This window comes from Numenius arquata, chromosome 2 (assembly GCF_964106895.1).
Source record: "Numenius arquata chromosome 2, bNumArq3.hap1.1, whole genome shotgun sequence".
Lineage (NCBI taxonomy): Eukaryota > Metazoa > Chordata > Aves > Charadriiformes > Scolopacidae > Numenius > Numenius arquata.
This window is the reverse complement of record NC_133577.1, coordinates 93,273,985-93,298,187: the sequence shown is the minus strand read 5'-3', so window position 1 is coordinate 93,298,187 and position 24,203 is coordinate 93,273,985. Positions and strand designations below refer to the sequence as shown.

Sequence of the window (24,203 nt, the reverse complement as noted above, 5' to 3'; positions counted from 1 at the left end):
TGCCTCTAGCCGTCCTAGGCCGGTAGAGCACGGCGGGGTCCGGCAGCCCTGCGGCCTACGTGCCCCGTCGCGGGCCTAGCGACGTGCGCGGCCCCAACTGCTGGGCCGCGTCTCCCGCGGGAGGCGGAGGGAGCGCAGCCGAGCGAGCCTCGCTGCTCCTTCTTCCTCCTCCTTCTCCCCGTCCCCCTCAGCCCCACTCCACGTAGGGCCGCTCCGCTCTACTGCGGGCCGGGCCGGACCGTGTGGCTGCGCTTGCCCCCGCCCCTTAGCGCTGGCCGCCGGGCCGAGCGGCGGCGGGGTCACGGCGGCGGCGGCCGGCGGGTCAGAGGGTAAAGGTTGCTCCCCCAGCATCCTCCGTGCTGGATACTCAGCCATCTTGGATCCGCGGGACAAGAAAATTCATGCGGTGAGTCCAGCCCCAGCCGCCCCCTCCCCGGCCCCCGCCATCGCCCCAGGCCCTGCCGCCGTCCCGGCCGTGGGCCGATGAGGGAGGGCCGGGCGGCGGCGCGGCCCGCGGCGGGGTTCTGCGGGCCCGGAGCCGTCCCGCCGGGTTTCCGTTTGCTTTTGTCTCCGAGGGGGAGCGGGGGGGACGCGCGGCGCCCAAGCCGGGAGCGCAGCCGCAGGCCCGACCCGTCCCGCCGCCCCCCGCCTTCCTCCGTGGCCGCGGGCTGCGGCGGCCCCTAGGCGCCCCTCTGGGGCCGGCTGAGGCCGAGGCTGCGGCCCAACGGTGCCTGGGCCCCGCATCCTCTGCGGCCGCCGTTGGCAGCTCGCCCCGCGGCCCGCTCGGCCCGCCCGGGACGGCTTCTTCCCGCCGCCGCCGCACCGCCGGCCCCGGGCCTAGTGGCGGCCGCCTCCGCCGCCCGTCCCCCCCCATCAACCTCCCCCCGCCGAGCCCGTCTCCGCGCTGCGGCGGTGGTGCGCGGCTGCCCAGCCCCCGCCTGCCGCCTCCCCCCGGGCCCGGCGCCGGTGCAGCGAAACCTGCCACCCACGGCCGGGGCTGCTGCCGCCGGCCCGGCTGCCGGGCGGCGCCGGGTTGCGCGCCTCGCCGGAGTGGCTTTGCGGCCTGCTCTGGCGGTCCCCCGGGAAGGCCCGGGGTGAAGAAAGGGGGTGAGATAGGGGTGCTGCTGGCTGGTTTTCTTTCGAAAAATATTTATTTTATTTTATTTTTTTTCGCCTGTGCCTTTTCCGCTCTCCTCCTGGCGGCCGTTAAGGTGGTGTGTAAACAGGTTCTGGTGTTCCCGGGACGCGTTTGTAAAACAAACTTGGAACGGACCGAGCCGCTTTCCCTCCCGGAGGAGGGAGTCGGCCTTCCCCTGCCCACTGGGACGGAGGTTTGAGGCTTTGGCCTGAACCTGACTTGGGGGGAAGCGATCAGGTGTGGGCTGGGGGGGGGGAATGTGGGACAGGGTGACAGGTTAGGGATGAGAGGGGGACACCTGGACCAGTGGGGAAGGGTGTGAGAGGCAGTGTTTTGGCTGTAGTTAGTGTATGTGTGCTTCTGATGGGAGCAAAGATTTGCTTACAGGTATCCTAGGTTTGGCATTTCTGTTCTGGGGTGGGTCTTTTTTCGTGAAGTTACAGGTAACTTTGTTTTGGAGGTTTTGTAATATGAGAAAATGAAAATATGCCGATCTGCATCTAACACAAGCATGTTTTCATTTCTGCCTTAAGTCTCAGGGAAAAACTTGTTTCCAACTTTGCACTGTTGCACATCCCCAGGGGAAGATAAGAACTTTCTGTGTCTCCTTCTTGTATATGTATGTGTGACTTGAGTGTGTGAAGGAGACATTCCTGTGTGCCTGCATGCCAGTAACATCTGGTGCTGCTGACTGGCTGCTAGTTTTAACTCTTCAGCTGAGGGAAGGGAGTTTAAGATGATCAAACCTGCTGTCACATCAGTTAGTGGCAACCTTTATGTTTCTGGAAACTTGGATATGTTTCAGACTGTTAAGACTTGTAAAGACCTGCAAGAGCAAAATAATTCTTTAGGTTTGTATTGCAAAGGCATCTTTGCTTGGACCTGGAAGAATTGAGGGGTGTGTGTCTGTTGATGTACTCTGAGTTCTCTTAGAGTGGTGGTATGTTAATAGAATACAACTCTCAAGATCCAGTTTTATTATCTTGAAGACTATATATGTATCCAATGGCTTTCCCCCCCCCCTCAGCTTCCACTATTGTTTATGTTGAGAATTCAGCCAGCACGCTAAACTTTAAGGTGTTGACTGCTGCTGATTTTAGGAAGGGATTTGAATACTTGCTATCATGAGCTGACTGACTTGACTTGCAAGTGTATTTCCGTTTCACTTTCAGGAAGCTGTTGATAAAGTTAAGAGTGTAGTAGTAGATAAACCTTGTCTACAAGTCTCTTTTAGAAACTTAATATTGCTGTCAAAGTAGTCATTGTTATTGTAACCTATTTGTGTGTCAGGTCTACTGACAAATGAAAGCAAAAGCCCTTGGCTAAGAACTGAAAGTAAAAAAAAATCCCTGGAATTTATTTATATATATATATATATATAAAAAAAATTGATTTCTTTTTAAAAGAATCTAGTTCTAGAGAATTAGTGTTCAGTGGAAAAAATAGGGCAGTTAACATGTCCTGAAGTTTGATGCTAAAAACTGGCTGTTTGCACCTGAAAGTCTTGGTCTGTACCTCAGCACCTTCATATGAAAGTTTTGTGCACCCACAGTGGAATGGTAGCTCTCAGAAAGTTTTTCCTGCTGTATTTACTATACTTCTAAATGTATTTTTTGTCTAGATAGACATTAGCTCTGAAACTGGAAACACTATTGCATTTTTACTCTGCGGTGGATTTTAAAAAAATTACTTACTTTTGTGTTGGTGCAAGGGTCTGTCTGTTATGTAGTAATTGCAAAGTGGTAACGTCGTTATAGCTTTAAAGCAGACTTGTATCGTAATTTTGTTTATTCAAAAATAACTTGCACCTCCTTGTTACTATTGCCTCAAGAAGTGAATAGAACTTAAAGATACACCATAGTTTAATTAAAATAGAGGTTTCTTGCACCTGGCTTTCTGACTTGATCTGGAGACTGAAGAGAAACATTGAATTGCTTGTTTTGTTATGGGGTAGTACAGAAAGTGCGCGTGAGCTTCCAAGCACAGAATTTTGTTCTAAAGTAAGTAGATCCTTGTATTTAACTTTTTAAAATTATGTCTTTCCTTAAAACTGTAATGTGCTTGAATATAGATTTTTTTTTTAAAAGGTACCTTAAAAATGTGTTCTTAAAAATAATTTAAATTCTTGGCAGAATACTGCTGTATTTGTTGTGTGTGTTTCTAAATGTTAATTTAGATAGAAAGCTCTGTGCCAGTTTATATAGAAGTACAGTAGTAAGTCAAAACAGTATTTTTTTGCCACAGATTTAAATGGTTGCTTTCTAAGTGATAGTATTTCCTATTTTTTTTTTAAATTATTAATAATACAGTGTGTACATGAACTACAGTGCTTGTTGTCAAAAGCCAAGAAGTTCAAGTTAACTTAACTTTCATCTGGGCTTTTGAGGTATGTATAAATAAATAAATAAAATTTGTATGTAGACAGATGCTCTACACAACAGAGATCTGCTAATAATTTTACTTGAAATTTATCCTGATGTCTCAGATACCCTGTACTGAGCAATTCGAAACAACCTGTTTCAGGTGTGTTTCCTGGATAGGGTTGGCCTTTTTTTTTTTTTTTTATACTTTGTGGGGTTTTTTTTGTTTCCAAATGTGCTTTAGCACATACCTTCTGTGTTTGTGTGTGTTGCATGGGTCTCCTGACCCAGGTTCCAGTAAAAACATAAGAGCAACAGAAAGTTTGTGGGTAGTCTCATTGACTTAAAAGCACCTACTTGCATGTTGACAGTTCACTTAGTGCATGAGAGTTTTCAGGATGGATGCTATATATTGACGGCTAAGTATGCTTTCATTGAGCATTACAACAGCATAGGAAGAATTGTGTCAAATGAAGTTATTGCACAGTAGGATGTTTAAAATTGTTCTCATGGAATTATTTTGTTTTTAGAGAAAGTGTTTGCATACCAAACATGGTCTGTGCTAATCAGTAAGAGATTTCTACATAGGATTTAAAATCTTTTTGTGTTTGTATCAGCAAAAATAAAAAAAAAGTAAAATGTTCAGATTGCTTTTAATTTGTATTTTATCTTTCATTTACAATACTCTGCTGAAAATTGAATATTTGTATTGTGGTAGTGCATACTAGCTCAGCTTTTTGTCTGGTGGTGTAATAGGCCCCAAATCAAGGTGTAAACGATCCTTGCCAAAAGAGGTTACTGAGCCCTGCTGATTTGTCTTGAGATAATGTTGGTTATCAGTAGCGTTACAGAAAAGTGTGCATTATTTTTCCCCTTGGCTTGTTTGCTCTGCCATCTGACCGCTCTTTACACTGCTAATATGTTTAATTTCACAACTCTCTATGCTTCCTAGGAGGATTCCTTTCAGATTATGCTGGTAGGTTAAAACTTGATTATAATTGAGACTTTTTTCAGACACATCCTTCTCTTGTTGAATTGCAATGCAGGATTTGTTGATCAGAAATTCATTAGTAGGTAAACCATTGTTTCCTCCTGTTTTCCTTTTGATTTGGGATAATTTTTTAGGGGTATTTTTAAGTATCATCTTGTACCCCATGTTGCTCAGGATTCTTACTGGTTGCAGCGAGTAGTTTAGTGACCTTCTGAAGCGTTTTTGAAGTTCTGCCTTCAAATTTTTTTATGCATTTAAGATCAATGATTGAATATAGTTGGCTGAGGTCAAGTTATTTATTAGAAGGATAGTTTATTTAAAATGAAAACTAGTATAAAATGCTGATGTGTTTTTTGGGAAGTAAAGTGGAAACTCTTACTCTGTATTAGTCTCGCTGAGCGGACAGTAATCCAATGGATGGAGTGTGAGCGTTAAGAGTTGGAGCTTGCTTTCTGTCTTTCTGAGTTACCTGCTGAAGTAATGGGTGACTCTGGGTAAGTCGTCTAACCAATTTTTAGCCAAGTTCTGGTCTGTAGTAAGAGGATGATGCTTTCCGGTGTTTTACTTGCATGGTTCAAAGCTTCTGTGGAACTAGATACCAGTAGCAGTTAACATACCTAGTTAGAGAAAGCAATGTTAAAAACCCCAAAATGGTCCTATACCAAATTCAGTAGGTGGCAGTTGTATTGTTTGTCCTTGCATGTTTCAGAATTGCATGTCCACAACATTTTCATTACAATCTAAATATGTGTATATTTGAAAACAATAGCAAGGAGTTTCCAGGCGCCAAAAAGAAGCAGTATGACTAATTACATTAAAACAACCACCAACTATTTTAAATTACAAACTTTTAATGTTTAGATTTGTAGGCAACTTCTTGGCAAACAAGTTTTTCTAAGGCTGCCTTCATAACACAGCCAATGTGATAAAGTAATATTATATATTATCTTTTCTGTCTAAGAACTGTAGGAAGATGCCCGTCCTAGTGCAAAATAACTAATGCTTGTGCCAGTGGACTGTGTACTTGTCATACACTCTATATGACTGTGTGGTTGTTTTTTTTTTTTTCTGCAAGCTTCACTGGAATAATATTTTTCCCCTTCCAGCCTTCTAAAACCTTGCATTGTTTGAGGTAGACTGACATATTTTTTTTTAAACTATTTTTAATGCATTTTTTGTTCTAATTGTGAAAACTGTTCTTGCAAAGGAAGTATTGCCAGAGGATTATAACGGTGGAAAAAAAGTCTGCCAACCTTTCTTGTCTTGCTCCTCTGTGTAGGGAACTTGTTCAGGTATATGCTTGGAGTCTTTCACCATTCAGTAGTAATACAATTGGTGAGGAATTACTTGTTGCGTATATTTTAAAAAGAAGGTATAAAGTATGAAAACAGCTGTGAAGCAGGTATTTTATGCAATGACTTAAGTAGGGTAAAAAAAAAAATAATTATAGAAGAAGGTGTTCTCTCTTCTTGAGAGTGTGTACCATGCTTTGTGGTATGGAGAAGTGGGTTTCTGAAAGGTTTTCAAAAAGAAATCTGAGCGGTATGCAGTGCCAGCTTTTGAAAGACTGAAGAGATGATGAGCAATTCTGAACGTTAAAAGTACTTTGTAATATTGTGTCCACTTGTGAAAGAGTTTGCAGTAAAAAAATCTTTTATATGATATATTTGATTAATTTGTTGCAATGTTGGTACTGTTCTTGATACTTTGCTTTGTGGTGTACCTTTTTCAACATGTCAAAAGCATCATCAGGTAGAAAAGTACCTTAAGTACCAATTTGTTGGCTTATTTACTGGATGTGGATGTACATTTCTGGTAAGTTGATTCTTCAAGATCAAATTCAGATTGGCATTATACATGAGAATAAGTATCTCTATGTCATGGTGGAAACTGAAGTAAATTTAGATTCCTGTGCTATTGTGATATGGAATTAATATTATTTGTATTTTTTTTAGGAAACTTTTTGGCCCTTTCAGGAGAATATGGTTTGGACAATAAATATGTGAATTGTTTTCCCCCTAATTCATGGAAGTTTGGTTAGATAAGAATATATATGTTGTGGGACCTCTATATGAAACAGGAAGTATTTCAAATTTCTTGTAAGAATAAAATATAGTTTTCAAGAGATTGGTGCTCTTCTGGGCAATCCTTATCTCAGATAGGTGTGTATTGTGACTACCAGCAGTATATGCTTGATGGCAAGTAGTATTTTCATACCTGTTTCATTAGGAATTTGCAAACTGTTTGTATTAGGTGGGATCCTAATCTTTTATTTGTCCCCAAAACACACATAACTTCAGTTTAAATGACTTTTTAAAAAAGAAAAGCATCTGACAGTTCTTTTAGGATCTTAACTGCAGATTCAATTTCAGGCCTTCCTTTTTTAAATATGCCACTAGACTAAATTTGTTTTTATTGGAACAGCTCAACAAGTCTAGAAAACTGGGATGGCCAAGTGTAGGTCTGGTTCGCGACCAGGAATTCCTCATGAGGGCAGGTGTCTTTAACTGTGCCTTTATAACAGCAGGTGTGTATTCCAGTGTACGGCTGCTGGACTTTTCCATACTAGTGAATACCTGCATCTGCAGAGTCTGCTTTTTAAAACAAAAACATTTTGTGAGGTACATTTTAAAACTATAGACTAAGCATAGTCCGCAGGCCATGCTGTTAATATACTTAGCAAAGAGCCTGAAGAGGAATAGTGTAGGCTGCAAATGAATAAACAGTGGTAAAATCTGTTGGTAGTAGGATGGCGCTTAATGGATTGTTTTATGTCTGTATCTGCAAGAAATAGGGGAAGCAATATTGATAAATTCAGGTGGGGTTGTTTTGAAAAGCAGTGTGATGCATGATCATGAAGTTAGCTGTAAGTTTTTTTTAAAATCGGTAAGAATGAGAGGAACAGTAAAAATTGAAGATGGTGAGGGAAAAGCAAACTTTAATCTAGGAAAATGCATGCTGAGTTCATTCTGCAGTATCTAGTACTGTTTAAAGAAAGCAAACACCTAGGAAGCTTTGATTCAGTTTTTCTCAGGAAATTTGATTTATAAGATTTAGTTTGTCTTTCCCTCCTCCCCAGTGTGTGTATATATATATGTATGTGTATGTAAAAATTTAAAAGAAGATAGAAGTTGCATTACCTATCTATACTTTACATATGAGTTAGCTCAAAAGTTAAGCATTTAACTTAATTTATACTTATAAAAACGTAAATCAGAGGAATTAAGACTCAAATTATGGAAGAAGGGAAATTTAGATTAGATATCAGGAAGAAATTCTTTACTGTGAGGGTGGTGAGGCACTGGAACAGGTTGCCCAGGGAAGCTGTGGATGCCCCATCCCTGGAAGTGTTCAAAGCCAGGCTGGATGGGGCTTTGAGCAACCTGCTCTAGTGGAAGGTGTCCCTGCCCATGGCAGGGGGGTTGGAACTCGATGATTTTTAAGGTCCCTTCAAACTCCAACCATTCTATGATTCTATAAAAATGTGACTAGATAGAGGAAGTAAGTCTACATTAGTGCATCCTCTTGTAAAAGAGATAGTCCGACGTGATGTAGTATGTGTTCTGTAGGACGGCAGCTGGTCAGGCAGTCTGTGAGCACATGCAGACTTCCAGGGTGTCTGCACCACTGTCTCTTTTCCCTGGAGCAAGGGGGTGAGGGAGTCATGAAGAGATGTGAAAAAGAAGGAAGTTGAGGGTTATCATGGTGTGGGAGAAGTATTAAGAAACAAAAGAACAAATCTGTAAAAAAACTAGTTTTTAATGGTTCTGCTGTTCATGGAAAAGAATATGTCTCTATGATTAGTAGTGTCTTTTTTTTTGTTTTTTAATGAGCCCAAATTAACTTTCTTAGTTGCAGATGGTTCAGTATTTTGGGGGATTGGCAGGAGGGAACTCTAAACTGAACCGAATCTAATATTCTGCTCCAACTGAGCAATTGTTCTTTTTGCACATTGATGTAACTGTCCGTGGCTCTGCAACAGATTCCAGTGCAGTACTTAATTTTGTAATGTGCTTCTAAAAATAAGTGCATAGTCTTATGTAACACTTCTTTTATTGTTAGCACCTAGAGGCTTCATCCCCACTGGTATGAAGCAGAACACTTCCTACATCATTTGTGATTGTGGGTATTTACATCTGAAATGTTTTCCCTGTCAGTGTCTGTGGCCAAATAGTAACTGCTTGTGTTTTTAGGAATATCAAATATCTTGTTTGCACTGTTGGGTATGTTACTCCCCTGCATTTGCGGTTTTACAGTATTATTTTGGCATATCTGAGCAAAGCAGCAGTTAGAAAGTGGTGTATCGTACAGTAGACATTTCTTTCTCTAACTTAAAGAAGCCAGGTGGATTTCTGCTCACAGGTATGTGCACTTGATATGTTGCACTTTCTCAGAGACCTCTCACATAATCTGGCTCTGCACAGTAACTGTAATAGTTCTGAAAGTCTGTGGATGTTGCAGACATGAAAAGGTGATGTTAGTCATATTAATGCAACTTGGAGGGCAAACTTGAAATATGCTTGAACATAAACCACTTTTTTCTCTCTATTTTAGGTGACATTTATGATCAAATTATACTGTTCTCTTAACTGTTACACACCTCTTGCTGTAGTCTAGCAATGTTTTGATCTCTTTAATGTGACTTGTCTCATGCTTTTTGAACTCAGGCTGCAAATACCATGTTAAATTAAATGATAGAATGCATCATGTCTTGTTGATAGGATGACACCTGTGAAGAAAAAGCTTGTTATATGTAAATAATTTAAGGGACACAAAATGAATTTATGAAGAATTATAGCTTTATTAGACAGTAACTTGATTCTCATTTTTCACCACTTTTTGAAGTAGGTGCTATATTTTTATGTTAAGAGCACAGTTGAAATTTCTGACTAGAGGATCAAAAATTGAGTCTCAAAATCCAAGGCCAAAACAGAGACATCCATTGTTTGTTCTATTACTGTCCTTATAACAGTTAATTTTCTATAGTGTTGTTTACTGATATCCCAAGTACTTCATTTTACAAGGTCATTCTCTTTCCCTGAGGGATCCTGTAGTTCAGTGAAGAGTGAATTCAAAGGGATTTAAGGTCTGAATGAATAGATACTTGTAAAACGAACAGGTATTCTCTTCATTAGGTCACAGCTTTAAGAATAAATAAGCCTTCGTAGATGGTTTTAATGATCGTTTTATCTGAACAATTCAAATTATATAATTTCCTAGCAGTGTTTAGGTCAGGTATCTAGAACTTTGGGGCTGGGGAAGTACTGTCAACCCTCAGACTTCCTTGTCAACCGTGGAGGTTATCTGTAAAGCTTGGTATTATGACACCAGTAGTCCATGCTTCAATATGAGGGTTACCCTTGGCAAAGTGTGGGTTACCTTTTTCCTTTCTGAGGCCAAGTAGCATATATGAATATTCAGATAGGTAGATACATGCCATTTCTACATAGGTAAGTTTTGTTTGTAGGTTGGGCTCAGGTTGTTCAGCGGGAGAGTGGGCAAAGACAGTAAGTGACAGCCTGCTGTAAGGCCTGTCATCCTGTGGCTTCTCCCTTGGCCATGGGTCTTAAGGAGACTCTCTTGACCCAGCTTGTGTACTAGGGGGAAGAACCCCAGAGCACTCCACCACCCTTCTTGGAGGCCTGCGGGCACCATCCACTTATCCTGGTGATAGGGAGGCCATCCCTCCTGTTCTTGGGGAACCGGTGAGTATACTTGTGAAGGGAAGGAGCAGAATGTCCAACATGAAATTGTTGTTACTTGGCTTTGCCTTGTGAATAGCAGTGTTTTGAGGTTTGGTTTTTTTTTTCAGTCCTGGACTGTCCAAAGAGCCCTGGGACACAGCTAGAGCACTGTGGCTCCAGGGAAGGGAAGGACACTGATCTGCTGGCACTGAGGGACTCCTGAGTGCTGTGGCTCTGTGTAGAAAGCCCAGGACTAGCCATGGCGGAGCAGGCACGTGCCTCTGGTAGGCCAGGCAAGGAGCAGGAGGGCAAGGGTGGGGGAAGGATCCCAGAGAGGAAGAGCCTTTGCAGGCCAGGCCATGTTCTGTGCCTGGTGGGTCAGCCTGGGCCTAGCCTGTCAGCTAATACTGTGTGTGTAGAGGAGTGATGCAATGTTTGTATAGTGAATATGTTCCTCTGTTCTGTTTGATATTGTTTCCTCTTTTTCTAGAGTAGTAATCCAGGGAGCCAAACACAACAGGAGTACACATCGATTTTATATTTTGGCATTTATGTGCCCAGTCATTTTTTAAGAGTGTATCCCAGAGTTTCCTCAACACAGCTGTCTGTTATCTGTCTGTCCACTGGTAAGAGAAAGCTGCTAATGTCGAGAAGGCCCTGGCGGTTGTTGGTGTTCTGTCACCAAGTTGTCTTGGCCTGATTTGGGCAGGGCTGTGTCAAGAAACTGTTGGTATCACTAGGTTGACTGGGGGGCTGTTAGGAGAGGGGAGCGTTGTGAAAAGAATTTCCTATTTATTTTTGCCTAAAGAGTCAGTACATACTTCTTACTTCAAATGCTTAATTGTCCTGTTAATATAATTTAATTTTGTGAAGTTAGTGTGTTTATCCTACATTCCTCGTTATAACTTGATATTTATGAAAAGTTTTAGATCTTTGTGGAAGATGGTGTAACCCTCCTTCCCTCTCTAATTAGGTGGAACTTTGAAATTTCAATGTCAGGTTTATTCAATGTCTGCCTTATTGACTTGCAATGTATAGAACGAATGGATAGTCTTTTCATTGACTAACTCAGGGTCAGAATGAGATCACATCCCTCTAATGTTGCCCTTGCCATGGCACTCTATAATTATAAACTGCATGGATATGTTTTGATTCTTCTGAGGTATGGATATTTTGGTTGTGAACATGTTTTCTGTGAAAACTTAGTCACTAATAATTGTAGTGACACTTTTAAAATATCTGTAACTGTTTTTACTGGAAAGTAAAAAAGCATATAAAACCACAAGAGAATGACAGATTTAGCTTAGAAGGTAAGCTTCTGAAATTGTTATGCATGAAGAGCATTTAAAATAATCCAGTTTTCATTGTTAAAGTCTAATACTGAAACAGGAAAAAAAAAGTGAAAATGGTCTTGCCTAATCAGTTGCCCTCATGCTTTGTAGTGTCAAACCTAGAAGACATACCAAGTTTTGCCTTGGTTAACAAAAGAAAATTGCCTTTGGTGTTGTGTTTCTTCTCTCTGAATGCAGCTACCACAGTTCTGCCCACATTATCCTTTTTTCTTTCTTTTTTTTCTTTTTTTTTTTCCCCTTTCCTCTGAAGAACCACTCAATGTTTTTCTCTCAGAGGTACAGTCCAGCGGTGGCAGGGTAAAGAGGCTATCTTGGAACAAGATGGACAGCTGCTGATAGGGCAGGTTTGGTTCAAGTTCCACAGCAAGGTCTTGTCATTTGCTGGAAACCTCACTAGGTCTTGCTCTTGTCAGCAGTCTGACCTCTGTGGACACTGTAAAACTGGCAAAATAAAATAGGCAAAAAATCAGAATTACAAATGGGTAGATTACTAATGGAAATATGTCCCTTGAGTAAGAATGAGACTCCTAGTGATACCTTGTAATTGTACATTGTTATGAGGAGCTAATTTAAATTTGGGGTTGATGTATGAAGTGATAGTGATGAAAATCTATGCAACACTGCTGAGGTGGTCATATCGCTCACATATTAATTTTGTAATATTTCCTTTGTGGGTTTTTTATAATATCAAATATACTTTTAAATTGTAGCTATTAAAAGTTTCAGTTTTTTCCCCTAGTGCAAGAAGCTTAGAATTGGATTACTCTTTAAATCTAGAGAGGAGCAGCTATGCTCCATCAAGTGATGAGGATGTTCCCAGTGTTAGTAGAGGCACGTGCTGTGAACTTACTTAAAAACCTGTCTTCAAATAAAAATTAAATGGAGAACACTAGCTAGCCATTTTTGTCTCCTGTGCTCCCAGAAGGCCTCCTTTTTCTACCTTATGTATTCTTATGGTTTGTTTTTTTTTTTTTGTCCCTATACTTTCTTTCACTTTTTCATCTATTCTTTTCACTCTGGTTTTTTGCTTTCCCAGCAATTTAAGATTGAAAAGCAAAGTTTTGGATTACCTCATTGTTCTTCCCAATGCCTAGTCTTTGTATTGCCACATCATAAACTTGTCTCATTTTCAGTTCATAAACTGAGAGGGGATGTAGGTCACTGCTTATATGAGCATTTGAAGTTTTGTTAAAAACAAACCCCTCCGTCAGTACATAAAACCCTGCTTCAATGAATGTTAAAATTGCAAAGTCAGGGCTATCTGAATTTAAGAAATGCTGGAATGAAGGTTCTCTTTCCTCTCTTAAGTCAGGTTCAATCTGCATATCACCATTATATATTTTTTTGATAAAATGCTTTTTTTCCCAGAGGACTCTGGCCTCATTTGCCGCACAGGATGCATGGTGCTCACTCACTGAGGTTTTTCTTTTTTAATCCCATTGTTCAGATCATGCAATGCAAATTTTATAAGTTATCTCCCCAATTTCTTCATTACCGTTTCATGGAAGTGCTTTGTAATAAGTTTTTGAAAAAGTTAGTTATATTTTTATATTGCCTCATTGGGGTGACAGCCATGCATTACAGAGAGAAACTGAGGCATTGGCTTAATATTCCATAACAGAAATACTTTTAATTTAATTTGGAGCTGTGAATGGTTAATGCTTCTGCATAGTCTCTTGAAATATTTCAAGCAGAAAGCACTTGTGAAAATCTTTGTGAGGCTCCTCCTCATTATTAAAATAAAATAAATTAAAAAAAAAAAGACAAACCTTAAGAGATGCATAAAATCAGTTTACATATGTGACATTTAAACATCTTAGCTAGACACATTGTTTTCTTTCTATAGTCTCTGCCTCATTAATTAGAAGAGGATACAGGTATATCTTGACAGTGATCCCTGTACTGTCTGTACACCAAAAGAATGAGGAAATCCAGAAATGGTGGGTATGAATCCAGGATCTGAAGCTCTGCATGCTGTAGTGGCTGGGTTTTTGGGACTCTCTGCTTTCGCGTCAGCATCTTACACATCTGTGTCTTTCTCTCTGCAGTTTCTTTTTCTGTTCCTGTTCTGAACTCTAATTCCTCTTCTGATTTCCTCTTCCCCTGTGTCCTAGCTATACTCCTGAGGGCACCCAATTGACTTCTAAGAGAATTAAGGTGTTTCTCAGTCCTAAGATGAAGTGTCCTTAGCTATCCTGTGGCTAGGCTTACATCCACACCATTGCACAGATGCCTCGTGCAAGAAGGTGAAATATGCGTTGTATATCAGCAGAGAGAAGTTGTGAAATTCTGTACGATCTCAGTGTGGCGTGAGTGGGGTGGTGTTGCAGATCCTTGCTGCTGAAGCAAACTTCAGCAGGTCTTCCTTGTGATGGTACACAGCGAGTACCTTTCTAAGACAAGAACATGCCCTGCTTGTCAGCGTTTGGCAGCATTCAAGTGCTAGAGCATCCCAATAGACTAGGTTTTAAAATGTTTTCAGCTGGAGGGGTGATACTTTCCTATTTAAAAACATTCAGAAATGGTTGAACTATCTTAGCTACTTCAAAAAAATAAATCTGATCAGTTTGGCCTGAAAGATGGTTAAAGGAGGTATTTGGGCATAAAAGGCTTGTGCACTCTGTAATTTGGCCAAGCAAATGAATATGGTGTCTAAAAGCATTGACTAAGATTATTCAAGACAGTATTGCTGCCTGTGCTGTCTGTAACAATGTACATTGCTCTTGAAAGTAAAACCAAATCTGTATGTTTTCATAGCTTTTTCTTTTTCAAAGAGTGCATTTGAAGGCAATTTTGAACAAGGCCCAGATCAAAGTGCATTTCATGTGCATGCAATTTATTGTGCAGTTTTCTCAATATGGATAATAAGAAGACCTATAGAAAATTTCTGGAAAATCATTAGAAGTGTTGGATAAACCTCAAATTACAAGATTGTTTTCGGAATTCCTAACTTTAAAGCATGATATGATTTTCAACATGAGTTATCTGCCCAAGATTTCTTTTGAAAATGGCACTGGGGTTAAATGTTTTCAAAATGTATTTTTGCTATCTTGATTTTGTTGTTGTTTTGTTTTGCTTTCTGAAAATAAGCTTCACTTGAGGAGAGAAGTTGTATTTTAAGAAAAAAACCTTGGCCTGTAAATCCATTAGGAAGATTACTGGCATTTATGAGAATGCACTGGAAAGCGGGGGGTTAGCTATAACTTCATCGTTAAGGAATGACTGTCAATGCTACATTAAAAAAATTGTGTTGTAAATGAAGATACTTTAGTTGTAAGAGTACAGGAGGGTTATGTAATGAGGGAAAAGGGTGAAGCAGTTAAAAGAAAGTGTTTGTTACAAGAGGAGTGAATGTTCTCAGGTGAGGTGAAGGTTTTAGTTTTATTCGGTGTGTTCACCTCACATTAAAACTATTGTGAAAATAGTAAAGATGTCTATTCAAGTAAGATATGACTCATTTTCTCCTCTTCTTTGTGTTTTACAAGTGAGGCGGTTAATACCCAGACTCAGCTGTAAATCTTTGGTTGTCAATTTAATATCCAGATTTATCCCACATATCTTCCTCCACTTAATGCTTGAGGTGAAATTTTTCTCTTCTGACTTTAGCTGTCTAAAAGGTAGGCATCTAGGCCTCTGGAAGTCCAGGGAAAGAACTGGAAGAACTTCTTATGTATCCTTGAAAACACGTGCATGTACCACATGTTTTCTCTGAATGAATAAGCATAACTGAACAAGAGTGCGCGTGTTACTGTAATGTGCCTAAGACATGTCTAAGGGCTGCTGTACTGTTTTTCTCCTTTCCAGACTACAATTGTGGCAATACACATATAGCAGATCTATATGTTAAGCAAATATGCTGCAGATAATGAACATTCAGTAATTTTCACTAGGGTGGACTTAAAACGTGTAACTGTGACATTGAGTTGCTGGAGTAAAACTTTCCCACTTTACACTTCAACTTCCAGGTAGAGGGATTTTTTCTTACTATGTGGGTCTCGTTTTCTGCCTGTAACCCAGAGTTTTGGTAAAATCTTCCTATATAAATAGGCAGTAGCACTGCTAGATTTGTGCTAAAGCATAAGAACCTAAATAAGTCTTGTATCACTATAGCAATTACAGTATAATATATTAACAATTGTAAAACCTTTGAATAATCTTCAAAAAAACAAACAAAAAAGCAATGTATAGTTACTAGAACCCTTAGGATTATGCATTTTTTTGGAGACTGCATCTGTGTTCCTGTGTGAATAGTGTTTATTAAGATCACAAATGAGAATGTGGATAGCGCATTTTCTTGTGAGGGATCAGTTCTGTACTCATGCTTTCTTCTCCCCCCTTGTTCAGGCCTGTGTTGTGGTGCTTGTCTTTCTTAGTGAAGGGCCTGTATTGAATTATGGTTTGTTTACTGGCTCTTCCGACCTCAGGCACAGCGCCTCTAGGATCTTTCCTCTTAAACCTTCTTTGTCTGGGAAAACCAGAGTCTGTAGTTTATAAAGTTTTATGAAGTTTTAGATTCTTTTGGCTGAAAATTATGATAATTTTTTAATGTATAATTCTGTAATTATGCATAATGCAAGTGCATAGTTTTGTTAATTTTGCAGACTCTTAATGTGTGCTTCCCCCTTCAGATGCATATATAAATCATTGCTGGATTTGACTAAAAATGTTTGATTTACAGTTTTCTCCTTATTTTTAGAGAACCAGAACAGTATAAATTGGATTAGGTGTAAAATATGCAGAATAAAAAGTTTGCGAGCTGTGCAATTCTGTTGGTTTCTCACACTCAGTAAATGACTCAGTGTCCTCTAATTTTGCACTTCTCTTTAGATTTATTGTGAGAAAGCCCTTCCTGGGCCACCATGCTAACACTATGAAGTTAGCCCAAGGTACTGGCCTTGCTTGTAAAAACCTCCTTAAAATATGAGGTAGGGTTTTTGTCACCAATTTCTGTGTCCTATCAAAGTTAAATCGGGCTATGTTGCCTCTTACTGGTTTTGGGTTTTTTAGTTGTTTTTTTTTTATTGAAGTTTTGCTAGTCTATGTCAGGTATGTAACATACTTGACAATCACTGTTTCAACAGCATTAAAATTGATCTTTATGATGTGTTTGTTCTTTAAATTGGCTGTTAGACTTTACAACTGTAGAAATGTGCTTGATACTGATGGACTTACTGTAAACATTTACTGTGGAAACTTTTTTTTTTTCCAAAAAAAAAAGAGTTCTGGATCAGTAAGAGATGTAATGGTAAAAATCTAATTTTCTGAAAAGAGGTAGATGTGGAAGTGGTTAAGGGAGCCTCCGTTAGGGCAGCAGAAGTATATTACTCCCATATACATCATGTAACTGACACATGTTAATCATGATGCACTTCAAAGGAGTAAACTACTGAAACCATTTCTTTCATTTAGGCTTTTATCTTGGGATGTTTGGTCGTAACTTAGGAACGCTTTACTCTGAAAGAAAAGTATGAATGGGTTAATTGTATTTAGTTGAAAACTTTTTCTTAAAGGATTTTTTACAGTCGAGCCATACTAAATGACATTAAATAGTAACTATGCCAGTTAGAAAATATGATGATCTTTCATACTTTAGTTAAAAATTTTAACTTCTGTTTCATGTGGTTTTGAAGATTCTTGAAGGGTGAATTCTTCTTAAAAGTGAAATTTCTTTTGTGTTAAACATCAGTCTCACTGAATTTAATTTCAGTATTAAAACCTATAGTTTCTCAATATTGCAGATAAAAGATTTAATACTGAAGGTGATTTTTTTTTCCCTCATCCTGTTACAGAGAAGCCTAGAGATTTCTAGAATGTTTCTATTTTTTTCTTTTAATTCTGTAGTGAAAAGTATATTTACTGCTGATTTGCAAACATGAGTTGCAGTCTCCAGACTGATATGAAGCCATCAGATATATATTACAAAATTGGGCAATTGTTTTTTCACATATGGATTAGTTTTGAGGGATAATACAGCCTGAGGCTGTGGCTTTGCTACATTTTACATTCTTGCGGAATTTAGTAAGCAGTTCTCAAGTGAAGTTCTTCCTTGTTATGGGAAAAGTAAAATTTATGACTGCATATTGAAAAGTGCCTTAAAACATCTCAAACCCACAGCGTCACTTTCATTAAACCAAGTTAATAGTTCAAGTTTTAATCCTTCTGAGAAATAGAAAATCACACCACCCCAGTCTAATATGGGGCAGAGAACTGCCTGTGATATGACTAGCTGTTGCAGAGGACTCTGGTCCTGACCTCAATATCAGAATGGTAAGTAACGGAGCTGGTGAAATTGAAAGTGTGATACCCACTTAAACTCATCTTTAGCTTGTGTCCAGATAAGAGACTTGACAGTACTGTCTTTAACTTATTTCAAAGCACACCTTGGTTAAGCAAACACTTTGGATTACTGGGATACTTAAAACTACCTAATGGATTTCCTAAGTAATGTCTCTGTTAACCCTTAAAGTAAACAGTGTCTCTGTTAAAGAGTTAATAGAGACATTACATAGGCATTAAGTCTAGCTTTCCTCAATTAGCTCAAAGGACCTTCCCAGCAGGTTGTTAAGGAAAGTAAATTTCCAGATCCAGGGATTCTCCTGCTGCGGCTGAGTTAGGTGAGGCACAGCTGATTCTGAATCTTCTGTCTTGGAGATCAGTGTGGTGGAAGGTACTGCTATTTGTTAAACAGGTATCCTACAAGACTGTAGGAGGGTGTCCCCTGAAATGCTGTTTAAGGGTTTATAAAACAGAAGTCATTAAACTGTTCTCCATTTATGTGATCTCTCCAGTTCCTTGCAGCTGGTCTTGCAGCTTGCCATTCCAGGGGCATAGAGGAATAAGCTCTGTCTCTTAGAATTATTTTTCCTTCTCTGCCTTTCTTGAAAATGCCAGTGTTACCATTCATAGGCTGCAAAAAGGTGTTTTGCATAGGAAACAAAAAGCCTTAGATGGAGAGATTTTAGAAAGTGACAGAATGTAAAAAGCAATGAAGGTCTTGGACAATATAGGCTGTTCAGGACCACGTCATGTTTTTCTCTCCTGGAAGCAAGAGTCAGAAGCCATTTGTGCAAGGTGCTGGTTTCCCCTAGAAAGCAACGAGGGAAGAACGATCTAAACCTATTCTGCTGTATTTCTGTGGTGTCAGCCTTCTGAGTGGAATGTCAACTGCAAAGCAACTGCTTTGATACAGCTGTGTCTGAGCAGACTATTTATGATCATCGCCCCCACAAAGTGCTCTGCTCTTCCTTTTTCTTCCTTCATTCATAAAAGCTTCCTGGCAAACAGCGGTCTGCCAGCAGAGATACCTGTATGACAGGCAAATGAGCAAATAAACATAAGCCCAGGAGATCCTGCCAGTAGGTAAACTGGCTACAAAGTTGCTGTGAGAACCAGTGAAGAAGTCGGTTGGCAGAGCCTGCTCTGATAAATCTGGAAGTCGTTTTTTTTCACAGTTCGTTGCTAGACAGGCTTGCAAGCACTGCCTTAGGCTCTAACAATTATCTCTGATTTCCAGCAAGACAGCTGAATTAGAGAACTGCTACATCAGGGAAAGACAGGAACAAGTTTCTGAAGAGATATTTCAGGTAGTTTGCTGGGCTCTTCTCCAGCTTAAACGTCATCTAGGAAGCTATTGGTGTTCTTGGTCCTTCTCACAAAATTAGATTTTGGAGGTCATAGATGGAATATTTCATAGATGGAGCAAGATCTTGGCTTGCCAACTAATTTAAAAGTGTCACTGAAGTAAGATGTTGCGCGTCTGTTCATGATGTGACTAACATGATACTTCACGGAATAACCATTTGAAATTGCGTGAGTCGAGGTGAAGTCTGAGATCCTTTTCTGCACAGGATGCCTTTTTCTGTAACTTTCTGTAGCAAATATACTACTTTTGCCCAACATTTCCAGAATAATTTCTGCATTTTTTTCTACATGGATGCCTACTAAAAGGTGAGTATCGTGCCAGTAAGCAAATGGGTCCTGTTGTTTTCCACGTCTATCTTCTTACAAAAGTCACTTCATACACTACTAACCAAAAATAGAAAAGGTCTGTTACGACCAATCTGCAAAAGGAGTTATGGTAAAATAAACTCTGTGGGAGAGATACTTCAGATCTGTAATCTTGCATTGCTCTAGGCTCCTCTACTTTCTTCATTTAGTTTTTATTCTGTTTTTATCTACATGCCTGTCTTATCCAAAGGTAGCTTTTTTGATAGTTTCCTAACAGTCAAATTACTTCTCAGCTTCTTGAAGTGTGTCTCTTTCCAGGAGCCAGACCATCCATCTTTCTAGTAGCAAGTCCTAAATCTGGCTCCTGGCTGCTGCAGTCTGAGTATCCATTATAAGAGGCTCAAAGAATTAATTTCTCTAGGAATAACAGTTTTTATAGTAAGTTCTGTTTGTCTCACTTCGCAAACTTTAGATAGAGAAACAGAAGCTGCATTCCTTGCATTCTATTCATAGGGAGGGAACGAAGGAGGGAACCTGTGCCTTTCAGTAAAGAGTATAAACCTGGGATTTGCTCTTCTGTGTAGTAGCAAAATATGCTAACAATTCCCCATAACTTTTGTTTGTGGTGCTACTCTCAACTAGTTATGGTCTATCCAGTACTAACAAATATTCAGTGCAAAATTTTAGCTTTAGAGACTTATTGATATGCAGAGGGAGGAAAAGTAGAATAACTTGTATCATTTTAATTCTCACTGTCAATATTTGATAATACTTTCAGCCCCGTTTTCCTATCTGTTGCTTTTGGTGTTTAAGTGGTACTGTCTGAGACCTTTGTGTTTTTTCCTTGCCTCAGTTGTTCTTTATGCTCGTCAGAAGTGAGTGAAAATGGATATAGGATGTGTCTAATTCAACTCAAAGCAAACTCTAAAAGAGACATAATATTTAGTCGTCTTTTTATCTAAACAAACTGTTCTAGTATGCTTTTTTCAAATCATTTATTATGAGAATGTATTGACCTTTCAAAAAATTGTTTTGCATATTGATACTTTAACTTAAAATATATTCGGGAGTCCAGATATGTACAGGAGCAGAGATTATACCAGCATTATTTTTTAATTGATTTGTCATGGAAAGTTGTCAAATACTCTTTTGTTGTTGTTGTTATTTTATTGTTATAGGAGCTATTTTGAAGGGACGAAAAGCCAGCAAATACATAGCAAGAAAAACTTGAATGTGGGGCAACCTGGGGATGATACTATTGGGAAAACTTATTTAAAATATTATATTTTTTGTATTTAAATCTATGTAAATATCATTATCTCTAGAGTTGACTTTGGAGCATTTTTTTAATGTTTTATTATGCATGTATATCTTTTAATCTTAATTACATATAGTCAGTCAAGAAGATTGCTGGGTGCTCATTCCTGGAAGCTTAATTAATTTTAAATACTGCAGGAGATGGGTTTAACATACACAGTAACATTTGTAATACTGAAACTTGATGTAAAGCCTTGAGTGTTCTAATGTACCTTCCCTTAAAAGAATGGTTCTAATATATTGTAAAATAATCAAAGCAGTGCTCTGTATAGCTCTATTTATGAGTGGCTGTGTAATGACACATTTTTAATTACAAGATCCTTGTGCTTTCAGATATATCTGTGCTTACTTTAGGAAGTGAGCTTTTTGTCTTTAGCTGTCATCTAAATAGTACTAGTGCCTCTTAAGAACTGATGAGTGGAATTACATGTTCTGGTCCATCAACAAATTAAGAGTGTGGAGTGGCACAGACAATACTGAAACAATAATTTGACCTAACGAGTTCTTACGTTGTCATCTGCAGTACATCAAAAGAAATGACATTTAGCTCTTCCAATTTAAAGAGCAAAAGGCTGAATAGTTTTCTGACGTGAGAAATGAGCATGTTCATGAGAGAGGAGACGAATAAGCTTCATGCTGTTCCTGGGTATTTGGATTTACCATTCAGGAATAAAGAAGAGTTTTCTAATCAAGGGCAAAAGAACCTGGACACTGAGCAGCTGGAAGAGATGTGCAGATTTTTTAATTGACAGTGCTACCTTGCTCCTCCTTATAAAGGGAATGTAAAATCTGGATGAGCCTTAGAAGGAGTAGTTGTAGCCATACTTTTACATGTTAAATGCAATTGGATTTTTATAAGTTTGCTTGATAATTATAGGTACTCTGCAAAGACTGAAATGTTTGAAGACTTCTGAGTTGTTATCTATTTCCCAGTTTTGAAACTTAAGCAGTGAAGTCCAAATTTTTAGTGTACCTGGCCAAAGACTGTTATGCAGGTGAACATTCAGTTATGAGAGAACATGCTATATTTAATGTGAAAACCAGCTTTTCTCAAAATTCCTGTATGAAGGATATGTTAGCAGTGGGGAGTTCTAGATCATTGTGCTTTTCTTGTATTTTCTCCTTGAATTTCTCATCCTTTCTATTTAAAACAAGAGGAGGGAAAAATGAAGGGAAAGGGAAAAAGCTCTTCTACATCCCTCATTCCATCCTTAAAAAGGGAGGGGGCAACTTAGTTTTCAGATCTTAATTTAGATTGGGCCATATTGGTATTGGTAGGATTCCCTGTGTGTAAAAGCACCTGCATTGGTGGACAGACTGGCCCCAATTCCACACTAAATGTAGCTTAGAGTTTCTGATTTGACTTCGGTGAGGTTAATTGTGTATGTAGTGTTTCAAGTTGAGAGTTAGGATGTATCAAAAGAAAATAGAGTGATTGAAGGGACATTGCTGATTGTTCTGACATTTTTCTAGTACCACATTTTGAATATTGTACCCTGAGGCCGCTTTATTTATTCAAATACTCTTTTTTCCCCTGCATCTCTGTTGCTGATCAACAGCTCGCTGCAGCAACTCTTTTGCATGTCAGCAAAGGTATCTTGCTGGTCTGTTCTCCTCCTCTTCATGCACCCTCTGCTGCTGGCTCTTCAGGGGCAGGGTTGTTTCTGCTGTTTGTTGCTGTTGGAGGCTGCGGTTGGTCTGGGCGTGCAGGAGTGCACCAGCAGTTCGCAGCATTGATGGATGAACCAGGAAACGCCAGTAAGAGTGAAACCAGTGTTCTGCAAAGTGCTCTCAAACCAAATGAGCAAAAATGCTAACAATATTTTGAGTAACTTTCGCTGATGATTAGGCATTTGTTTGCAAGCAGAGCTGACAAGCGCATATACCACTGTTTTGTGGCTTTAACAAAGTCCACGAGAGGTATTTATTGAAGTCATGTACTCTTGTCTCTCGAAGGAGTATGTGTATATTAAGGGTGAAGGCATGTCTCCTTATCCTTGTAATAGTAAGTCCTACTTAGGAGATATGTAGCTATTTATCATGAACTGCACTTTTATTTTTCTTGGTTGTTGTTGCTGCATTACTCTAAAATTGCTGTACTGGCAATGTAAAAATAAGAGCATTTTGGGATTATCTAATATCCATTTAAATAGCAGTGGATAAAATGCTTGAAACGTTCATGGGATATTGTACTGTGGTGTTGGGTTAAATGGAAAGATTAGAGGAGAAAGATACACCTGTGTCTGAGCTATATTGTTTGAGGAAATTAAACAAAATAGCTCTGCATCAGTGCTTCACTGTGCCAGACTAGCACAGGTGTGTGTTTGTAGCTCCACATAAACATAAGATGCTTGAAGAATTAAGGAGAATGAAACTTAACTATAATCCATTAGATAGAATAAAATGCAGTTTCAGTGTAAAATTTGATTTAGCTGCAGTGATGTACGCTGACCAACTTCAAACAAGAAAGCAGGACTAGTGCGGGTGTGCTCAGATGAGTGATGTCAGCTCATGCTGAACTCCCACTGTGCAGAAGCTGAGTTGTCGCTGTCAGGACTGTCTCAGTTCCGTTTCACAGACACTGGGCCAAATGCTGCTTGTGCTGTAAAGCCAGGGCTCAGGCACTGCGTCCAACAGTTTGAACAATATTCAGTTAACTTGCTAATATCTTTGCCAAAAACTTCTTCTTGAACTTCTTTAACTATACTAAAAAAAAAAAGTAAGTTACTTTTGCAGGTTTCTGACAGATGTGAGGATCATTTTACTTTTGAGGCATCAGCCACGTGTGATCCTTGTATGCCCATGGCTACTTGAACTGGAGACCTCTTGCCTTTGCAACTGGTGTTTAGCTGGAGTATTTTTGGTATCCTCCCCTGTTTGCTGACAACACTTTGCTATTTTTGTTTCTCCCTGAGCTGTGCAGTTTTTCACTGAGAGTTTCTAGCCTTCAAATCTGCTCACCCTACTTGTCATTGGTATCTGTGGTAGTGGCTTGATGGTCTCTTCAAACTCTGTGTGGTGTAGGGCCAAAAGGTGGTGGCTAAGTGCAAAAGCTTCTGTTTACCTCTCTCTTAAACAGTAGATGCAATGGATGCCTGTTAACTTGTCTGGGTGTGTGCCCTAGGCTGTTGGACTTGTGTAGTAATATCTGTCTTTCCCCACATAATTTGGGAGTAAAATAACTTCTCTTTAAAATACAGGTCTTCTGCCATCTTTGTCCTTCAGAGCGATCACCACTTCCAGGTGCTAGTGGGACAATGGTTGGCGCTTCTAGAATTTAGGTGCAGGCACTGCAATGTGCTGTGTATTAGAAACAGAAGAGGGAAGGGAAACATCCCACAACCTCATGGATGTTCTGCAGTAGCTGGCAGTAGCGAGGCTGTTCTTACCTGCTGGTACGGCCAAAGCACAACT

General features: G+C 39.6%; 1 protein-coding gene across 2 annotated transcripts in view; it reads left to right on the top strand.

Annotated features, from left to right (window-relative positions):
- The first annotated feature begins 330 nt into the window (after positions 1–330).
- Positions 331–24,203, top strand: part of CNOT2 (CCR4-NOT transcription complex subunit 2) — a 90,119-nt gene continuing 66,246 nt past the window's right edge. The window contains exon 1 of one of the 2 annotated variants that reach the window (XM_074163012.1): positions 331–406. The gene's annotated coding sequence lies outside the window, so the exon portion shown is untranslated. The remainder of the gene's footprint in view (positions 407–24,203) is intronic. The other variant, XM_074163021.1, reaches the window with a different exon arrangement.